Genomic DNA, 19,838 nt, shown 5'->3' with positions numbered 1-19,838 from the left:
ACAAGCTAGCGTCAACATTCTAATATCAAAAAACAAAATATACTTTAAACCAAAAGCAATCAAAAGAGATGAGGAAGGACATTTCATATTCATTAAAAGAAAAATCCACCAAGACAAAGTCTCAACTCTGAACATCTATGGCACAAAGGCAAGGGCACCCACATTTGTAAAAGAAACTTGACTAAAGTTCAAAGCGCACATTGAACCTCACACAATGATAGTGGGGGATTTCAACACCCCATTCTGATCAACGGACTGATCATTGAAACAAAAACTAAACAGAGACTCAGTGAAACTAATAGAAGTTATAAACAAAACAGATTTAATACATATCTATAGAATAGTTCACCTCAAAGCAAAACTGTATTTTCTTCTCAGGACCTCATGGAACCTTCTCAAAATTGCCCATCTACTCAAACACAAAACAAGCCTCAACAGACACAAGATTAAAATAATCCCATGCATTCTACCAGATCACCATGCACTAAAGCTGGATTTCAATAGCTAACAAAATACCAAATAGATTGGAGCAGAAAAGAAAATCCTCCCACCATATAATAATCAAAACCCAAAATGTACAAATTACATTTGGTAATAGCTAACAAAAGCAATTGAAAGCCCACATACTTATGGAATCTGAACAACTCTCTACTCAAGGTTAACTTGGTCAGGGGAAAAAAATAAAGAAATCAAAGACTTTCTAGAATTCAATGAAAATAAAGGCACAGCATATCCAAACTTATGGAACACAATGAAAGTAGTGTTAAGAGGAAAATGTATAGCACTAAGTGCCTTCATAAAGAAATTGATGAGATCCAATACTAGCAACTTAACATAACACCTGAATGCTCTAGAGCAAAATGAAGCAAATGCACCCAAGAGGAATAGAAGTGCAGGAAATAGCCAAACTCAGGGCTGAAGTCAACCAGTTAAAAACAAAGAGAACAATACAAAGAATCAATAAAACCAAGAGTTGGTTCTTTGAGACAATCAGCAAGATAGGTAAACCATTAATTAAGGAGCACAGAGACATTATCTAAATTAACAAAATTAGAATGAAAAGGAAGATATAACAACAGAAACTGAGGAAATTTTTAAAAAATCAGATCTTACTATAAATGCCTGTATTCAACAAAACTGGAAAGTATAGATAGATAGATAATTTTATAGACAGATCACAATGTACAAAAGTTAAATCAAGATCAGGTAAACTATCTAAACTATTCCATAACCCCTATGGAAATAAAAGCAGTCATTAATCCCCGCCATCAATAAAAGCTCTGGGCTACATGATTTTAGTTCAGAATTCTACCAGACCCTCAAAGAAGAGATAGTACCAATACTCCTCAAACTATTCCACAAAATAGAAACAGAAGGAACACTTCCTAATTCATTCTATGAAGCCACAGTTACTCTGATGCCTAACCCGTACAAAGACCCAACAAAGAAATAGGACTTCAGACCAATCTCTCATGAATATTGATGTAAAAACACTCACTACAATTCTCACAAACTGAATACATAAACACACCAAAACCATCATTCACCACAATTAAGAAGGCTCATGCCAATAATGCACAATGGTTCAACATATGAAAATCTGCTAACATAATCTATTATATAAACAAATTGTAAGAAAAAAATCACATGATCATTAGATGCTGGAAAAAAAAAACTTTGACGAGTGTACAACAGCCCTTCATGTTAAAAATCTTGAAGAGATCGAGAATTTATACACATCCTTAAACATAGTATAAGTAGTATACAGCCAAACAACATTCAACATCAACTAAAATGGAAAGTAGATAAAATCCCACTAAAATCAGGGACAAGGCTGTCCACTATCTCCCTAACTATTCAATATCGTACTTGAAGTTCTCATGAGAACAATTAGGCAACAGAAAAAGGTCAAGGAGATACAAATTGGAAAGACATCAAGGTATCATTATTCACAGATGATATAATAGTATATGTAAGAGACCCCAAAAATTCTACCAGAGAACTCCTACAGCTAATAAACAACTTCAGCAAAATGGCTGGGTACAAAATTAACTCCACTAAATCAGTAGCCTTCCTTTATACAAATGGTAAAGAGGCTGACAAAGAAATTAGGGAAATAACACCCTTCACAATAGCCACAAGTAGTATAAAATATCTTGGTGTAGCTCTTACCAAGCAAGTGAAAAATGTATATGGTAAGAACTTCAAAATGCCTAAGAAAGAAATTGAAGAAGACCTCAGAAGATAGAAAGATCTACCAGTGGTTATAGATCTGTAGGATTAACATAATAAAAATAGCCATCTTACCAAAAGCAATCTACAGAGTCAACGTAATCCCCATCAAAATTACAACATGATTCTTCACAGAGATAGAAAGAACGATGGTATTTTCTACTTCATCTGGAAAAACAAAAAATCCAGGATAGCAAAAACAATCCTCAGGGAAAAACTCACTGAACAGAACACCAGTGACTCAGGTTCTAAGATCAATGAATGACAAATGGAACCGGATAAAACTTAAAAACTGAGAAGGCTTTGTAAGACAAAATACACTGTCAATAGGCCAAAGGAAGACAGATTGGAAAAATATCTTCACTAACCCTACATCCAAAATATATAAAGAACTCAAGAATATTTAAAAAAAACAAATAAAATAAAATAACCCAAATAAAAAATGGGGTACAGAGTTAAACAGAGAATTCTCAACTGAGGAATATCGAATGGCTGAAAAGCACTTAAAGAAATGTTCAACATCTTTAGTCATCAGGGAAATGCAAATCAAAACTACCCTGAGATTCCACCTCACACCAGTCAAAATGGCTAAGTTCAGAAACTCAGGTGACAGAAAATGCTGACAAGGATGTGGAGAAAGGGGAAAACTTGATTGCTGGTGGTATTGCAAACAAGTACAACCACTCTGGAAATCAATCTGGTGGTTTTTCAGAAAACTTGAATTGTTCTACAGGAAGACCCAGCTATACCACTCCTGGGCATAAACCCAAAAGATGCTCTACTATACCACAAGGACACATTCTCCACTATGTTTATAACAGCCTTATTAGTAACAGCCAGAAGCTGGAAACAACCTAGTTGTCCCTCAACCAAAAATGGATACAGAAAATGTAGTTCTTTTACACAATGAAATATTATTCAGCTATTAAAAATAAGGACATGGGAGTTTTGTGGGCAAATAGATGCAACTAGAAAATATCATCCTGAGTGAGATAACCCAGACCAAAAGGACATGTATGGTATGATCTCACTGGTAAGTGGATATTAGCCAAAAAGTACAGAATACCCATGATACAACAATAGACGTTAAGAAGTTTGACAAGAGGGAAGGCCCAAGAAGGAAGGCTTCAATCCCACTTAGAAGGGGGAAACAAAATAATCATGGGAGGCAGAGAGGGGGAGAAACCTGGAGAAGAGAGAGAACAGGGAGGGGAAAGGGAGGAAGGACCATGTAAGGGAGGAGTCAGGAGAGAAGCCCAGAGGACCAGGAGAATGAAGGGAAATATGCAGCTGTGGGGGTGGGGGGAGGAACGTATAGAAACCTATAGAAAGTTCCAAAGACCTGGGATGTGAGCTGCTCCCAGGACTCAATGGGGATGACCTTAGCTGAAATGTTCAACAGTGAGTAGATAAAACCTGAAGAGACCACCTCCAGCGGACAGACAGGGCTCTGTGGAGGGATTAGATAACCAACCGACTTTCAAAACTTTTGACCCAGAATTGTTCCTGTCTAAAAGAAATAAAGGGACAAAAGTGGAACAGAGATTGAACAAAAGATCATCCAGTGACCAGCCCAATTTGGGATCCATCCCATGGGCGGGCACTAACCCTGACACTAACACTGATGCGTGTGAGCACCCTGTGTAATTTCAGTGCTGATTTCTCTACCCAGAGATCTGTGTGTAGTTAGGATTTTGGTATTGTCATTATTATGAAGTATTTCCTGACCCAGTATCATGTAAATCATTGCTTTTCATCACTTCTCATTGATTAATAAAGAGCTAATCAGCCTGTTACTGGGGAGGAAAGCTAAGGCAGAACTTCTGATCCCAGTGAGGGGCTCCAGTCGTTGAGGGAGTGGGCATGAGGACACAGACGAAGCAGAAGTAGTCAGGATGCAATTGTGACTTAAGAAGATGGGACACGTGGCTGGGTAATAAGCAGCATAGTCAGGTTAGAATAGATGAGAGCCTTGCCTGCCTTTAGCACAAAAAGCTTTTTAATGAGGATACCGGGTCTCTGAGTCGTTATTTCAAAACTAAGGAGGACATAGAAGAGCCCTGAACTTTTACAGAATTGTTCACTAAACTTACAGCTCATCAATTCAATTAGACTAGATAGTCAGATGGGTACACTGTGGCCTCTCTCCACAACCCCAGAGCTGAGAAGACAGGAGAATGGCTCTGACCTTTGCTCGGTTTTTCAGGGATCTGAGAAGCAGAACTCAGATCCTCATACTGTGTTTGACAAACACTTTACCAATGAGCCATTTCCCCAGCCCACGTGTATACAAACTTACACATACATGATTTTGAGAACTCATTCTCTGCTGTAAATCTCATACTGTTGCTGCAGCCAGTGGCTCAGCTATTGTGTTTCCTGTACCTCCAACACCTAGGCTCCACACTCCTCACAGAAATGGAAGAGGAAAACTCAATAATTACACAGAGAGAATCTCCCATTTGAGTTTGAAAAGGACGCGGGCCTCTCCAGTCCATTTGTAGAACAGTCCTTGCCCTTCTCAACTGCCCGAGGGTAGGGAATTGTACCCTTCTATGCCCGATGAGGACAAGAACTCAATGATGTGATGAGCTAGTGGCATTTGCCACAGACACAGAGGCCATTTGGAAATTGTGCTCCTTAACCACATACTTATTACTTGGGGAACAACTGGTCTAGGTATTGATCTGATGGTGATGTCATTTTCATGACTCTTGGATTTGTTCCTGACTTAAAATTTTCTCATGAACACTCTGGCGAGATAGAGTGACTGAGTCTGCAACATCTCTTGGTTTGCTGGTGGCCACAAACCAGCTCACATCAGAGATTCTGACCTCTATTTCTCCAGTGTGTTTCCCACCACTTGTTTTTCCATCTGCTGAGATATCTTTCAGCTAACCAGTATCCTTCTTAAGATTTAAACCCCAGTTTAGGCCACTAACAGGCATGGGCATCCTGCTGTGTTCATGGAACAGGGCTTCCCAGACAGAAGAAATGCCCTTTGTCTAAGTCTCACAGAACTTCTTCTGTTGTCTGTTTTTCAGTTTTATGTTTATCTTACAATGTTTGTCCCTCAAGACTTCCTAATTCCTTGGTTTGAAAATTAATATGATTATAGCATGATAGCAATTACAGATAAAAGGCCTAATGAAAAGATTTATCATTCTTAATTAAATTGGGTGTCCCATGTGTTCTAGGATATGTTTGAAATATTTCATTCTTTTATTTTGGGGTAGCTCATGAGCATAGTGTCTTTGCATAGGGTCATTCCAGAGTCTTCTTTTCTCATTCCACCGTTTGCCTCTTACTTATTTTCTGAAAGGTACTTCTTAGTATTTGTTGAGTAAGTGCTTAGAAAGACGCATCTTTCCTGTTTCCCAAATTCAGAGTTAGACTTTCTTGCAGATTTTAAATTTTACTTTCCCATATCTAAATCAAGTGTTTATTCCTGGTTTTCAGATGACAAAACCTAAATAACACTGTGTATGAACTGTGTATGAGTGTATATATGGATAGAATGGATAGACCTGTGGAACAGTGACACACACACACACACACACACACACACACACACACACACACACACACTGGTTTGATGGTAAATCAAGGACCCAGGGTAGAATTGACTTGTGAATGATTTGGCTGTTGTTTCTACTATCTACAATCTTAAAATTAGCATTTTGTCAATTAATTAATTAATTAATTAACCTTGCATCCTGCTCACATCATCTTCCCTAATCTCTTCCTAATTTCTCACCCCCATTACCATCTCCCCTTCTTTCAGGAGAAGGGAAAATCCCACTTGGGTAACACCCTGCCTGAAAATATCTAGTCACAGTAGGCCTAAGCTCATCTTCTCCCACTGAGGCACAAGCAAGCAGTCCAGTTAGGAAAAAGCAATCCAATGGGGGATGATAGATTCAGTGATAGCCCCTACTCCATTGTTAGGTGACCCACATGAAAACCAAGCTGTACATCTGCTACAAATATGTGGGAGAGCAGGCGACCTGGGTCAGGTGTCTGTATGTCTTTCTGGTTGGTGGTTCAGTCTTTGCGAGCCCCCATGGACTCTATAGGTATTTTTGTGATGTTTTTGACCCCTCCGCCTTACTTAATTTATCCTCCATTTTTCAAAAGACTGCCCTGACTCTGCCTGATATTTAGCTGTGTGTCTCTGATCTGTGTCCATCCACTACTAGATGAATCCTCTCAAGGACAGTTATACTAGGGTCCTTTCTGTAGCATAGCATAGTATTATTAATAGTGTAAGGGGTTGGCTCTCTCACATGGGATATGTATGTCTCAACTTGGACCAGTTATTGGTTGACTGTTTCCTCAATCTCTGCTCCCTCATTATCCTTGCACATCTTTTAGGGAGGACAAATTTTGGGTTGAAGATTTTGTGACAGGATTGATGTAACCCTTCCTCCACTAGAAGTCCTATCTGGCTACAGGAGGGGCGCCACTTCTGTTTCCATATTTCCTGCTGATAGGAGTCTCAGTCATCTAAATAGATGCCCTGTATCCTCCCCCATCTCAGGTCTCCAGCTCGTTCCAGAGATGCCCCTCATAGATTACTGTTCTTAGTCCCATGCCCCCTCCAGGCACCTGATCCTCATCCTCATTCCCCTCCTCACCTCCTTGCTTACACAGTCCCCCCTTCATCCACCTCCAATGTCCATTTAGTGTCTCCTTCTGAGTGAGATTCATGCTCACAGAGGAGATTGCTCTGAAATCCTCTTTTGTGTTGTCTTTGTGTGGTTTAGGTATCAGAGTGCCTGTGGCCTCATAGAATGAGTATGACAAGTTCCTATTTTGTGGAGTAATTTGAGGAGTACTGATACCAACTATTTTGAAACTATGGTATTTGAAACTGTGGTAGGATATTGCCCTAAAGCCTTTTGGTTTTGGTTGGGAACATTTTAATGACTGCTTCAATTTCCATAAGGGTTAAAGTTCTGTTTAAATAGTTAAATAGTTTATCTGATCTTGATTTAGCTTTAGTAAGTAGTATCTATCTAGAATATGATCCATTTCATTTACATTTTCTAATTTTGTGGAGTACGAGCTTTGAAGACCTAATGATGTTTTGAATTTCCTTGCTGTGTATTATGTCCCTTTTTCGTTTCTGATTTTGTTAGTTTGGATACTATCTCTGTGCCTTTTAGTTAAATTGGCTAAGGTTTTGTTTATCTTGTTGATTTTCTCAAAGAACCAGCTCTTCGTTTTGTTGATTTTTTGTATTGCTCTTTTTGCTTCTCATTTATTGATTTCATCCCTAAGTTTGACTATTTCTTGCCACCTGTGTTTGCTTCTTTTTTTTTCTAGAGCTTTCATTCAGGTTTAGTTTCATATTATCGGTATGAGAACTCTCTAATTCTTTATGAAGGGACTTCATGCTATAAACTTCTCTCTTAGCTCTGCTTTTGTTGTGCCCCACATGTTTGGATATGTTGTGCCTTTGTTTTCATTGAATCAGAGAAAGTCTTTGATTTCTTTCTTATTTCTTCCTTGACTAAGTGATCATTATGTAGAAAGTTGTTCAGTTTCCATGAGTTTGTAGGCTTTCTGTTGTTTCTGTTATTGTTGAAGTCCAGCTTTAATCTGTGGTGGTCAGATAAGATATAAGAAGTCATTTTAATTTCCTTGTATCTGTTAAATCTTGCTTTGTGCTCAATTTTTAAGAAGGTCTTGTGAGGGGCTGGAGAGATGGCTCAGCGGTTAAGAACACTGGCTGCTCTTCCAGAGGTCCTGAGTTCAATCCCCAGCAACCACATGGTGGCTCACAACCATCTGTAATGAGATCTGATGCCCTCTTCTGGCACTCAGGTGTACATGCAGATAGGGCACTCATACATTAAATAAATAAATTAATTTTTAAAAAAAGAAGGTCTTGTGAGGTACCGAGAAGGATATTCTTTTATGTTTGGGTGAAATATTTTGTAGATATCATTTAGTTCCATTTGATTTATAAATTCTGTTAGTTTCATTATTTCTATGTTTACTTTCTGTCTTGATGACCTGTCCATTGTTAAGAATGAGTGTTGAAGTTTTCCATAATTAATGTTAGTAATTTTTAAGAATGCTGCTTTCCTTGGGACATAGATGCTCATAATTGAGATGTCATTTTGGTGAATTTTTCCTTTGGTGAGTATGAAGTGTCCTTCCCCATCTCTTTTGATTAATTTTGGTTGAAAGTAAATTTGATTAGTTATTAGAATGGCTATTCTGGGTTGCTTCTTGGGTTTGTTTTCTTGGAAAATTTTTTTCCAGCCTTTTATTCTATGTAACATATATCTTTGTTGCTGAGGTGTGTTTCTTGTTTGTAGAAGAATGAAGGATCTGTTTTCACATCCATTCTATTAGCCTGTCTTTCTCTGTCCTTTTTTTCTTAAAGCTTTTACTTTGAGACATCATGGAAAGCTTACAGGAGACATGGAGAAGACATGGCCAGAGAATGGCAATAGCAGAGAAGCATCAATTCCTGCAGCTAATGCTGGAACCGAAGTTCTGAGTTTAACAAGTTATAGGGTCCGAAGGAATGACCCTGTATTCCTCTCCTTCTTCCTCACCCTCAATAGAATTCACACAAACCTCCTCATAATTCTTCTCTAGGGCAGTCATGTCCTCACGGGCCTCAGAGAACGCCCCCCTCCTCCATGCCCTCACCCATGTATCAGTGTGCAAAGGCATGCTTGGCATGCATCACATCAAACTTGTGATCTATACAAGCCCAGGCTTCAGCAATGGCTGTGGTGTTGCTCAAAGCTCTAAGGACCTCAGCCACTTGGCTACCAGGTGATCTCTGCTACAGAAAGCTGCTCATGATAGGCTTTCCCAGCAGAGATGGCATAAGTGACCAGAGGGAAGTGGATTCAAGGGCAAGGCACCAGGTTGGTTTTGAATTTTGTCAGATCAACATTAAGGGACCTACAAAATCAGAGGTAAGCAGTGATAGAAGACACAATCTGGCTGATGAGGCAGTTAAGGTTAGTGTAGGTTGGGTGCTCAATGGCTTTCTACCACAAATGTCATAAATGGCCTCACTGTCTACTGAGTCAAGCAGAGTCAGAGTGCTCAGGGTGGTGTGGGTCGTGAGGATGAAATTATAGGACTCAAATGGAGAACTCCAGCTTGGAGTTCTTTCCATACTCATCAGAGAGATGTGAGTCTGCAGGGAGGTGAATACAGAGCCAGTTAACCTGCAAAAGCTGTGGAAAACCAAGAAGCCCTGAAGACCCATGCACTAGCCAGCCAGCTTGTGAGTTCTGTCCAAGACAGACAACAGGTCCTGCTTACCATTCCAACAACTAAGAGGCAAGGGAGGTAATGCAATGGAGGCCAGCTTGCGTCTTTTATTGGGGAGTTTAGTCTATTGATGTTAGAAATATTAATAACCAATGATTGCTAATTCCTGTTATTTTTATGTTAGTGGTGTTACTGTGCGTACGTGCGCGCGCGCGCGCGCGCGTGTGTGTGTGTGTGTGTGTGTGTGTGTGTGTGTGTGTGCGCGCGCGCTATTCCCTTATTTTTTTCATAAAGCAAAAGGGGAATAAATGTATAGTATCAGTTAGCCAGTGGCAACTGTTACAGGCAGGCTAAGGCCAGTTTATGCAGGGCCTGGTGACTCACAGGGTAGGGTGTGGATTTTATTCTAAATGCAGAAAGTGGCTGTTGAAGGGATTTGTGCTACGATCGGTTTATTCAGGTTGTTTATTCAGTTGGGTAAAGTGAGTGCAGGGAGAAAGAGGAGGAAGCTAGGATGCTCTCGTAGTTCAACTGAAAAGGATGGCTTCGAGCGGAACTCAGGGTGCGAGGCTGGGTTTTACCGCAACTTCTCTCTTACATTCTGCTTAAGATGCCCCCGCCCACGAACATGGAGAGGACACTGAAGTCTAGATGAGGACTCCATCTCTTGGATGGGTCCTTTCAGCGACTGTGGGGTAGCTAAGCATCATGGGATTCTTTCCTTCAGGCAGGTAAGAAATTCCATCTCCGTTTTATGTATGAAACAGATGAAGACGCAAACACAAGCTTCCTCTTGGGTACGCAGTTGAAGAGAGTGAATTGATTATTTCCGAATCAAGCTGTGGTGGTTTCACGTGTCCTACTTTGCTAGACGTATGCCGCATTTATGTTCAAACCCGGGCATTCAGTCTTTCCTAGTTTCCTTTCTCTGTTTTCTCTCTAGTTCACTCTGAAGATTTCTGGACCGCCTCTTCCAACAATATTTTAAGGGTTAAACTCAGGCTGCAAATGTTTATGGGAAGGGGGAGGAAGGAATTTCCGGACTGCTTGGTGTATGCTCATTTCTGATTTTTCCTCTTGTTTTTGTTTTTACCATAGAAAAACAGAAGTAGAATTTACCATTTGGTGCCACCTGGTGGCCACTCTAGAAATTGCAGAGTAGGGAATGGGCCTTCATTGTTGCTTTTTGCCCATGAGACTTACGATCATCCTGAAGTCTCACAGTTCATGAAATGCTGTAAACTCCAGACTCCTTCAAGTAGACCTAGGGACAATAAGCATGGGGAGTTATCATCCCTGTGGCCTTTCAGCCCTTTATCACCATTTCAGCTGGGGATTCTGTTTTCCATGACTTATTTAAAGTCCCACAGCTGGGGCACCTCCCACAACGCCAGTCGTGACCTTCTCCCACCACGCTGGGCATGGGGGAAATGAACAGTGTCTAGGTTATGCTTGGACGTATCTCTAGCGTCGTTCATAATCATCAGTAAATTCTACATGGTAACCTCTTTCAAATTCTAGACGAATATGCGTGTCCCCTCTCCCAGGGGTAATAACTGTAAGAGCTAGTAATAAGTGGGTGGTAAAAACAAGTCATGTCCAACGCCACTCTGTCCCACAGTTGTCCTAGGCCCCACTCCTTTCCCCCTGTCCTTGTTTGGTGGCATTCATTACTGCAGGTGACAGGTTGTCATCCTTAGGTGTTCTGAATCCTCTTACTTCATCAAGTTACCCATAGCTACTGGCAGAAGATACAGAGAGGAAACCTAGTCACAAACCTAATGGAAACAGTGACAAACTCTCGGTCTTATAATTATGGCATTGTAATTTATCTTAACCGGAGACCTTTAGCCATAGTAAGTGGAATTCTGGGGACCTATATTTACAATTTCTTCTCTTATGCTCTTGTCCGTTTGGAATTCTCGAAACATTAATAGAAATAGGTCCAGATCCCAAAACTTTTGACTAAGAATCCTGACATCGTCACTTATAAATCTGTGGCAACAAGGTCAACTTACTAGGTCTTAATTTTCAGTGGCATTGAAAGACTACAGATGCTAACATATCAAAACTGACTTGTGGTGTGCTCACACACCTCATGTATTAAGCGAGTGATAATTATTGTTTCACCGTCTTGAAAATAATTTGGATCAAAACCAGGTGTCTACAAATCTTTTTTTTCCACTTCTTTATTTCTTCTGTCCTAAGAATGTAACTCAGGCCTTGTGTATGTCGGGCAAGTGCTCTGTGGTAGCTACATCATTAGCCCATACAAATCTACCTTTAAAAAGCCAGCCTGGCGAATGCCAGCAGCAAACCACTGAACTGAGAATAGGACCCCCATTGAAGGAATCAGAGAAAGGACTGGAAGAGCTTGAAGGGGCTCGAGACCCCTCATGAACAACAATGCCAAGCAACCAGAGCTTCCAGGGACTAAGCCACTACCTAAAGACTATACATGGACTGACCCTGGACTCTGACCTCATAGGTAGCAATGAATATCCTAGTAAGAGCACCAGTGGAAGGGGAAGCCCTGGGTCCTGCTAAGACTGAACCCCCAGTGAACTAGTCTATGGGGGGAGGGCGGTAATGGGGGGAGGGTTGGGAGGGGAACACCCATAAGGAAGGGGAGGGGGGAGGGGGATGTTTGCCCGGAAACCAAAGAATTATTATTAAGTATTAAATAAATTAAAAAAAAAGCCAGCCTGGGGGTGTGAGGCCATTAGGAATGGGCGTCCTGTAGCAGGAGACCAATTAACTCCCACTGATGATCCTGTAGCATAGCCATCTGGGATATGCACAGGAGAAGTCGTTCAAGGAGCCAGCAGGAAGCATCTGCATGAGAGTGCATGGGAGGCGATGGTGAAAATGCTAACTGTAAGCCAGGGGTGAGAGCTCATGACTGTAAGCCTGTCCTTATGGAGGCTGGAGACACAGGGCTTTTGGAAAATTGAGGCCAGCTTGGGCTACACAGAGAGAGTCTCTCAACTGCCACCCCAAAATAAGTCATTATATTTTTATCGTTTGTTTTGGGGAGTGGGGCTGAGTACAAGTACCACTGTGTGAACAGAACCTTCATACCAATTAGTTCAAACTCAAACTACTCTAAGGGTGGGAGAACACCCTTATAGAAGAAGGAAGGGGGCGGGATAGGTTGTTTATGGACAGGAAATTGTAAAAGGAGACAACATTTGAAATGTAAATTTAAAATATCCAATAAAAATAATGCAAAAAGAAACTTCATCTTGTCTTTCACATCAAAATTGGAGACTTTCGTATTTCAGGCCTTTCAGACATCGAGAGCACCAATACTACCCAGGTCCCTTTGTTATCTGTACTTTCTAAAACTTCAGTAAACTTTTTAAAACTGACTTTAAGGAAAATAAAAGTAATTAAAATCAAAGTTTTATTGTTGTTGTTCTTGCTTGTGTGTTTGCTTTTATATTTCTTCTAAATAACACTATGGCCAAGAAAAGCTTACATAATTGGATATTTCTCAAAGTCCCTTGGGCTTAACCTAAAGGGGGTTAAAAACAAAGTTGCAATCAGTGGAAACTAGATTATTGTAAAGTTTTCACCAAAAATATTTTGTGATTTGTAATACAGCCCAAATATCTATTACATCAGGTTGTCTCTAAAACTCATAGAAACTGAAGGCTTCCAGTAAGTTCTTTCATGGAAATGCTGCACACATTTTTTTCTTTATTTATAGTATGAGCCAAATGAATACTTGTGTGTTTGCATGGGAAAGACTTAATTGTTTCCACCTTCAGGATTTTCTGTGGTTGTTTCTCAGGTACTTCTGAGTATACTGTTATTTAGTAAAAGAATATTCCTGAGCTCAGAATCAAAACATCTGAAACTGCAGGTGTCTGAGTTTGGAACCTTCTCTGCTGTAAGGCCTGTAGAGATCTACAGGAAAATTCACTACAGGTGTGCACAGGGCTTCTTCCTAACCAGTCAGCTACAGAACATAGCCTTAAGTATGGCATAAGGCTCTAGGAGCTCTGAGGAACCACCATTCTGTCCTATCTAAAACTCAACTTTGTCAAATAGATTTTTGACATGTTCTTTCTAAGGCCTGTTACAGCAACAACAACAGAATGATAACTGCCCCAATAATACTAGCAAATGATTTAAGAAAATTTAGTATTTTTCATGATACTAAATTTCTTACTTTCCACAGGATCAAACTATTATAAACTCCATCAAATACTTAATTGGAAAATTTTAATAATAAATATATATATATTAAGTTCCCAAATACCATGCTATATTTAGCTATGCTAATTATATTTTTTTTATTTTAAAGGATTATGCTTTTTCTGTTGTCCAAAAGTATTCTGCCCTAAATTGTGCCCTAAAGGAGACACAATTTAAAGTACATATTAATCAATGGAAAAGGTCTGGTGTCCCAGCATCAAGGAAAAGTTATGCTGTATCTGTCCAGAAAATGAGTGGAGTCTCAGATGGCTCCCACTTTGATGCATCCAACCAGAACAGAGTTCCAAAAACCACAAGACAAATGAACTATCTAGAGTTAGACAACAAACCCTTCAAGAGGAGACACCCCAAGAGGAAAAATAAACCGATTACTTGGGGGATACATCAAGACTCTAACTTCTCAAGTGAGACTTTGGGGAAACAACAAGGACATTTTAGTACTGACTCAAAAATTATGTTTACTAAGTATATGGTATGTTAATTCTTAGGCGTCAATACAAAATCCCTTTTGCCTATGGGAGATAGCATGATGTTGTTCTGCCATACTAAGGATTGTTTTTATCTTTTAGAAAGAGTGGTCTATAAAAGATGGCGTGTAATTATTCAGTCACTGAAGTGGGGCCCATTTTGGTTGGATTAATCTAACTCATCAAGCCCAAACATAGCAATATGGATTTTGCCATAATTAAGTTCTCTTTTATAAAGCTCTGATAGAGGAAACTGTAAGGGTAAATGTGAAGCAAATACCCGATGCATTGCTTATCAAATTTGATCCAAAATAGAGCCACTGTAGATAATTTGTTGCTCAGGCATAATCTTGGTTGAAAACAGTTTCCTGGCAAGTGTCGCTTGAATGTGTCAGATTTCCCTGTACTACTGATGGTCAAATTAATGATTTATACAAGGAGATAGACAAAATGTCTTTAGTGACCTTTGAGTGGTCGTCATGGCTAAGATGGTTTTCCCCTTTCCTTGGTCATCTGCTAGTTATTCTTATAATTCTGTGGTGCTTCCCTAGATTAATTAGACTAGCCATGGAGGCAATGCACTCTACCATGACCTCTACTACAGCCACGGTTTTTTCTCTTTAAAAGGTTAGAAATGGGGAGATGTAGAAGGACGTGAGACCTCCATGCTCACACATAGTACTAGGGAAACCAGAAACATTAAACATGCAGACTTGTCTCCTGAAAGGCAGTGATTCATGGCTGTTTTGTTTAGAAGCCTGGGACAGATATTGTCTGTAGTCCAAGAACTTCTGCTACTCTAGAGCCAGGCTGCACCCTGGTCCTCCTTATCCTGAGCATGGTCTCTCAGTCAATAGAAACAATTCTTGTGGAAGAGGTCACAGGCAGTTTGTCAAAGACACGTCCTTTGCCAGAGTTGATGTAGCCATGCCTTAGGCTTTCTTGTGATAGTTGTCATGAGGAAACATCTTTCCAAAGTTGTATTTTGTTTAAATATGTAAAAAATAAAATGTTCGTGCACTGCTAATGGCATTGTGGTAAATGGGGTTTCCTTCTTGTCTCTCATGGTCCGTTACTCTTCCAGGCAGCATTTGCAGGAATCCTTATATGCCCCAAGTCAAAGGCTAGCACATTTTGAACAAGTAGTCATACTGGAGAATCTGGACAGATACAAATGAGTCCCAACTTTAATGTTCCACACACACCCTCGGCATTTTTCCTTCCCTTTCCATTATATTATTTGTTCAATTGTTGTCTTCAGATTTCTTCCCAAAACATAGCCTTGCTCTAAGAAACAATGCCAGAAATTACTAATTTTACATGATTGACTTTTTACCTTTATTACTAATGACATTAATATACAACCATAAACAATTCCTTGTAAGGAATGTATTCACTGAACCCCAAGGGGAGGGAGATAATGGAGACATCCCTTTTAGGATGCTGTGGTCCACAGTTGGTCGGCTTCTCTTCTCTCAGTCTCTGTCTCTGTCTCTCTCTCTGTCTCTGTCTCTCTCTCTCTTTGTCTTTCTTTCTCTAACTCTCTCACTCTGTCTCTGTGTCTATGTCTCCGTGTCTTTGTCTCTGTTTCTATTTCTCTGTCTCTGTGTGTCTCTGTCACTGGCTTTGTCTCTCTCTGTGTGTGTCTGTCTCTCCAGCTCGCTCTCTTTCTCTCTCTCTCTCTCTCTCTCTCTCTCTCTCTCTCTCTCTCTCTCTCTGTATGTGTGTGTGTGGTGTGTGTTTGTGTGTGTGGTGTGTGTCTTTCTCTCTTTTGCTGCACATTGTCCAGCTATGTGTCTCTGTATACATTTTTGTCTACTGCAGGAAAAAGCTTCTCTGGTAATGGCTGAGCAAACCCTGATCTGTGAGTGTAGCGGAATGACACTAGGCATCACTTTATGGCTATGTTCCTTTAGCACAGTACTTCCAAACCTTTCTTATGCCTCAGCCCTTTAGTACAGTTAAGATGACTCCAAACATAAAATCATCTTCACTGCTATTTTGTAACAGTTTGCTATTGTAACTGTTATTAATCATAATGTAAATACCTGTGCTTTCCAATGGTCTTAGGTGGCCCCTGTAAAAGGATCACTAGTCTCCCCGGTCCCCAAGGTGTTGTGCACGACCCACTGGTTGAAAACCATAGCTTCAGCAGAACAATATTATTTGGTTTTCCTCTAGGTCCCTAGCCTCTCAGGTGTTTGACCAATTGGAGTGTTGGTGACAGGGCCCCTCATGGAGTGTGCCCTAATATAATCAGATATTAGTAACTCTTTCAAGCTTAGTGCATATATATTATGGCTTCCAGTGTTATGTTTTTAGGAAATTCCTGTGTGCACACATTTGTTTCTCAGTGTCTACAGGCATATCTTTGGCTTTTTCTTTGGCTCTTTTTCTCTGTTTGTTTTGTCCTGTTTCAGTTTTGTTCATTATTATTATTATTATTATTATTATTATTTAGATTTAGATTTCCTTTTGTTTTCTATACATGATCTTAGCCAAAAGGTCGAGAAGCAATTTCTTTTTGTTTTCTAAGGAGAGACAGAAAGGGTGTAAATTTTAACAGGATAGGAGGTGGAGGAAATCTTGAAGTTGAGGGAGGAGAACCAGAATATACTGTATGAAAAAAATCTATTTTCAATAGAACACAGAAAAATGTTAAAAAATGTATTCATTGGTCATACAGAATCATGTCAGGTGCCACTATCCTCCAACAGTAGACAGCCCTGCCTTCTGCCTGCCTGACTCTTTGGGGTAGGAATATCAATTTTTTCTCTTCCCAGTGGCTTCTTTTCTCCTTTACGTTTCCACAGAACAATCCGATAAAATGGAGTTTTAAACCACTGGGAAGGGAGGTAAAGGCCTTGAAGTTCCAGAATGGTATTTTAATACATATCTGAAGTGATACCAAGTCTCTGATGTGATCACAAATAGCATTTCTAAGGGCTGGTCCTTTTGATGTATTTTCTATTTATTCCTTCTTTCTATGGAGACTCTGGAGGGTGGATTCTGAGTCACTACAGCAAAGACAGCATGGAAGTTTTCGTTTGACATTTACCCCCAGGTTAATCCTACTTCCTCTTGTAGTTGGAGCACCTTTTGCTAGTCTCTTTAGTCTCACCAGCCTCTGTTCCCCTCTCCAGGGGCACCAGAACATTGAGAAGAAAATTGATTGATGTACACTGTAAGAATGTTCAAGACCAGCACACAAGCCCCCACTGGAAACAAATCTCTTTATGAGAATTCATGGTGACAGAGCAGGGCAAGGAAGAGCAGACACAGGAGCTTGGGCTGTCTTTGAGAAATTGTGTGGTTTGAATGATAGTGGCCCCCACTGGTTCATAGGGAGTGGCATTGTTTGAAAGGATTAGGACATGTGGCCTTGTTGGTGTACAATGACTTTGTTAGAGGAAATGTGTCACGGAGGGTGGGCTCTGGGTTTCAAATGCTCAAGTCTAGTTCAGTCCTCCCTCCCCCTCTTTGCTGCCTAATGACTCTTGGTTACCTCTCCAGGTCTTCCTGCCATGATAACAGCTAAAACTCCCAACTGTAAGCCAACCCCAGTGAAATGTTCTCCTACATAAAAAGTTTCAGTGGTCATGGTGTTTCTTCACAGCAACAGAAACCTGAAGACAGAAACATTCTCCACCTCTAATTCTGTATGGTAGCTTAGCTCAGCCTAGTTTCAGTTTCAGCCTTCATGAATTAGGCAAAATAATAGCAACCACTCCATAGGGTTATTCTGAGGAAGCAATACGACATTTTAAATAAGTTCCTCAGTACCTAATACTAGGAACTTGTGAGGCTCATTTGTGATATAAGGAGGCTTCCTAGAAGATGCCATTTCCAAAGCCATGCTGTGACTAATTCATAGTTTCCCCCGGTGAAGAGGAATAACCATTAGGTTACAGCTTAGCAACTCCCTTTTACACTCCCAAAGGTAAAAAGTGAACACATATTCACAGAGATAGCAGGACTGGATCTGCTTGAGGATTCATAGTAAAAGTAGTCAGCATCCTTCAAAGAAAAGCCCCTCACACTTAGCCCTTGAGGAACAGAACCCTGGGAAGAGCATTAGCCTTTTCAGGTGCCTCTTAGAAAAGCAATAGAACAGGGAGAAGAGGAGGAAAGAAGAGGTTCTACCCTGGAACAGGCTTCCTTTCCAAAGCCAAGGACTGGCTGGTTCACAGGAATGCCATCGTCTTTCTCCTTTCATTTAATGAAAGGACCAAAAAGTGGTTTGATTGCCCTGTTGTTCTCTCAGCTCCTGGTTGTTCGTTTGTTTGCCTTCCCTTGGTGCGGTCGTTGGCCTTGACTATCCCACTTGACAGAGAACTGGTCAGGGATTCTGTTGGGGAATCATTTCCAGACGAATCTTCAGGGGGTGGCAGATTGGGTGACAAAGAACAGAACCACCCAGTAGACTGAGGGCTTGGTTGGGACTTGTATGGAAGAAGAAAGGTCCTGCATAGACACCTGCTCTATACAGAGCAGGAGGGGAGGAGTCTTTGCTGCTGCCCTTTGCTGCTGCCGTGGCTCCCAGGCCAGACCTCACTCTCTTCCGCATTTGAATACGGGCTTGTTCTGGTACTTGATTAAACTGGAAGATAAGAGGGAAAAGAGCCACTAATAAATTGTTTGTATTGCCTTGACACTCGCATGTCTTAAAACATCCACATTATAGATGTTTTAAAGCATCTTAAACGTTTTTAAAAAGCATGCAAAATAAATAGTGTTCATAATTCATTGCTACCCTCTAGTGGTGAGTAGAACCAACTCTCCCAACTTCATTTGCATTGTTTGAGAATCTAACACATGTATATAATGTGTTTTGATCAAATCCACCCTCCAATTCCTTTTATTCCATAACTACCCCCCCAATTCTGTGATATTTAATAAATGCACTGAGTACCCTTATTGCTGCCAGTACTCGTCTGGGTGTAGGACTATGTACTGGAGCTTGGCTGGCCTCTGGGGAACCACATCCTAAAGAAAGCTGACTCTCCATATCCAAGCAGCTTCCAATTTCAACGGTTCTCCACCAAGTGGTGGGCTTCATGGTTGCCTCTCCATCCTGGGATTTTTTTGGTCTGGCTTGTTCTTGTGCAGCTTAGAAGACTAAGCCTCCTATTGAATTCTTCCAGGTTGACAAGCAATTGTTTGTGCAGGTCCAAGACACACTTCTCAGCCTCCTGTTGTCTGTGATGCCAGACTTTGAGAGTCTTTGTGTTGGTATTTTGGTCTCCATGGGGTGTACTGCAGCACACACTCCCACTGGCTGCTGTTGGGCTGTCTCAGGACCTAGAAATGTTTTCTTCAGGGCTGAGCTCAGCAATCGCTGCAAGGGCCGGAGAGTTTCCGACTCAGAGTAGATGGATAGGTTGGACTGAGAGGTGCTAATCAGGTTTCCTCACAGAAGCCTTGTGTGACGTTGCCAGTGAGATAACCCTTTGTTATCTGGGTGAGGAGGAGATAAATGTCTTCTTTCACAAATACGGAAAGTAGGAAGCTACAAGTCTAGATCACCCTTGTCTGTCAGGTGAGAGAACTCGACTCCCTGCCATTCCATCCTTTCTCAAGCCCTGATGCCTGGAGCCCTGCCACTACCCACCATGTAGCAGCATGCTCTGGTTGTTCTGCAACCATTTCCAGAGTGGATAATTCAGC

The 19,838-nt window shown here is 40.7% G+C and overlaps 1 long non-coding RNA gene across 1 annotated transcript in view; it reads right to left on the bottom strand.

Annotated features, from left to right (window-relative positions):
• Positions 1 to 15,207: 15,207 nt before the first annotated feature.
• The window catches only part of LOC102552767 (uncharacterized), a 38,296-nt gene continuing 33,665 nt past the window's right edge, over positions 15,208 to 19,838 (bottom strand). Inside the window, exon 5 of the long non-coding RNA XR_005493859.2 lies at positions 15,208 to 18,771. This is a non-coding gene — a long non-coding RNA (uncharacterized LOC102552767). The remainder of the gene's footprint in view (positions 18,772 to 19,838) is intronic.

The sequence above is a fragment of the Rattus norvegicus genome, chromosome 15, assembly GCF_036323735.1.
Source record: "Rattus norvegicus strain BN/NHsdMcwi chromosome 15, GRCr8, whole genome shotgun sequence".
NCBI classification, from domain to species: Eukaryota; Metazoa; Chordata; class Mammalia; order Rodentia; family Muridae; genus Rattus; species Rattus norvegicus.
This window is presented reverse-complemented; position numbering and strand designations above follow the sequence as displayed.